Source organism: Olea europaea, chromosome 15 (assembly GCF_002742605.1).
Source record: "Olea europaea var. sylvestris chromosome 15, O_europaea_v1, whole genome shotgun sequence".
NCBI lineage: Eukaryota > Viridiplantae > Streptophyta > Magnoliopsida > Lamiales > Oleaceae > Olea > Olea europaea.
In genome coordinates this window covers 19774035-19777139 of record NC_036251.1, presented here as the reverse complement: position 1 = coordinate 19777139, position 3105 = coordinate 19774035, and positions in this window count along the sequence as shown.

Sequence of the window (3105 nt, the reverse complement as noted above, 5' to 3'; positions counted from 1 at the left end):
TTTTTTATTTTTTTTTCCCCCCCCCCCCCCCCCTTTTTTTGTTTTTTATGTATGCTCTAAGACATTGAGGACAATATCTATTTTAAGTTTTAGGTGGAAACATTGAGTTTTTATTTTTGTTTGTTATTGTGTGTGTTTTATTACAAGAAAAAAATTTAAAATTCTTTTCTTGTTTTATTTATGTACTTGTGTAGGTTTTATGGTTTAGCCGACAATAATGAAATTATCAGAGATCATGTGTTAAATTATAAAGGGTGAATTAGTTGCATGTTTAGATTGGTTGATGCTTTTCTATGTGGAATCAGATACATTTGTGCATGTGAATTGAGTTAGACATTATCAAGGATTGAGTTGATTAATATATTTATAGGTTGAATTAGTGGACCTTAGGCGCTAAATTTGAACCATTAAATTATGCATCCTTTGACCAATATAGCATAGTTTGGGACAATTTTACTGTTTTAGGGAGATATAGATATGAATGAAAATTCCATGTGTGAAAAATTTTGTGTGTATTGTCTAAGATCAATGAGATAAAATTAGGTAAAACTCTTAAGTTAGAGGTCGATTTGCTTGAAATTGTTTTTAATAAGAAGTATTATACTAATAAACGCAAAAATAAAATTATATATTTGGAAACTTCTCTTCGTAACCTTTATAACTCGAGCTATTGAGCACGTAAAGGTGTCTAAAACATGTTGCTCCAAAGTCATCTGACTTGAGAGCCATCAACCAGAAGCTCATTATAAGAGTTAGAAAGTTTAATGGAGAAAATGCTGCAAATAAAAAAATAGAAAATTTGGAAAAACGTGTGCATGAAACAAAAGACACACTACATGCCTTGGTTAAACCCCAGATACTTGTTTAAGAAATTTGACTTTTTGGATAAGAGACAATTAGCCTAGTTGAGTCTTGGAGATTGAAGCAATCAAAATAATTGAAGAATAATTATTTATTGAAGTATTGACTTGCAATTAGCGAAATTTATCTAAACTAGAGAGGTGAGGGTATGTATAAAAATTTAACTTTAGATTAAACATAGGTAGATAGTAAAAAGCATAAGTTTGGAGTGTAAATCTTATGACTGATGAAAGCACAAATTTGACTATTAGGAGTTGGGAATGAAAATACTTATGAATTCATGATGTTTTACATAATTCTTTACACACATACACATACATCAGTTTTACATTGGAACAATAAATTTTGATTTTAGTAATGTAATGTTGAAGTTATTTATAGATTTAATGATATGATTTTAATTCTGAGATAAAAAGCCAGGATATTGAGCTAAACCTTTTGCATGGTTGTCCCTTTTTTTGTTTTTTTGTTTTTTTGTTTTTTTTTTGTTTTTATAAAGTTAGGTTATGTTTTGTTTGAGAACAAACAAATGTTCAAGTTTAGGGTTTGATACATGTATTTTCTACACTTATTTAAGGTCTTAAGTTATGATATTTTATATCCCTTTTCATGAATTATTATCTTATTTATTGTGTACTATGTTTAGTAGGTAAAACTCAAGATTTGATGAAAAATTGGAGGAAACAAGCTAAAAATAGAAAAGAATGACAAAATTTAAAGTTTGGGTTCTAAAATGCAAATAACCAAAAGATGGATTGGACATAAGAACGAAGATTCTAGAGTTCTAAGAGACAATTGGAAGAGAATATAAGGCAATGAGATGAAAATAAATGAAGAAGAACTGAAAAGTATACATAAAAAATTTCAGCGACCAATTTGCATAATTGGTCCTAGAAGCTAAAGCTATGCGTACCATGACCATCAATATATCGAGCAGAGGCTAAAATCATTCTACGACGCGTACGGACAAAATATACCATACATACGCAGGGCTTCCCAGCTGGGATATTTTTTTTTCCTTTTTCTTTATTCGGTAAGTTTTGATTGAATATCTTTTGCATCCTTTAAATACCAAAACTTGACCAGAACTCAGTGAACCTCCTCTAGACCTAAATTTCATCATATTTCACATATTTTGAAGGCCGAACACAAGGCTAGAAATGTAAAATTTAGGCGAATTATATACGAAATTGAAGATTCTTCATGAATTCATGATTCTAGTCAAGAACATGGAAAATTCCTATTTCTTCATTCTTTCTTATTTTCGGGTAATGTCTTTTAAATTCTTTTGTGTAATTTTATTATAGATATGCTTGGCTTGAATTCATCATGTATTGGATGGATGATGAAACCTTTTGATTTATAGTTTTCAGTTCAAAACTTAAGTAATTTTAGTTAATTATTGTGTTCTTGATTAGATATGCATTAATTATGTGTTGTTTGAAAGCTTGATCACCATTTCAATAACTTGTTGTCTAATCATAGTGTTGGGAGACTCATAATATATATAACACTGCATATTTAACACATGCGCAATAGATAGTAGGAATAATATTTATAGCATGTGCAATTATGTGAAATAATCCCGTGATCAAATGCATGCTTTGATCCGAATTTGAACTTGGAATATGATTGAATCATGTTAAGTATATATTTAATATATCTTTGAAGAGAATATTAGATATTAAAGGATTATTAATTGTCATAAACATATAAATCAAGCTAAATTATATAAGTCAAGAATTGGAACTAGATATTAGTGGATTCTGAAATTCAATGCATTAATAGATATTTGATAAGAACCTCATTTTAATTGCTTTCTTAGTTAAAATTGGTATAGAAAATCATCCAAAACTCTTTTGTGTTATCACATATCGAATTTAGTGTAAATTGGTATTAAACATTATTCATCATGGGACGATAACTCTTAGCTCACTTTATTTATTACTTGTCAACGATCTCGTACGCTTACAAATTTAACACGAACAAAGTATCATATTCGCTAGATTGTAATAGTTTGTTTTTGATATGATAACATGGTGTGTATATATATATTGCGATGTGATGGGGAAAAAAATGAACTCTAAGAGTGTGTTTGATTGACATGGAAAATATCATCTAGAAAAGAAAATATTTTCCATCTTTCGTGGAAAATAAAAACCATCTCAACCCAAGGAAAATGTTTTCTTTAAAAACAAGGAAAATTAAGCATATTTTCAAAAGTTGGAAAATGTTTTCCATGGA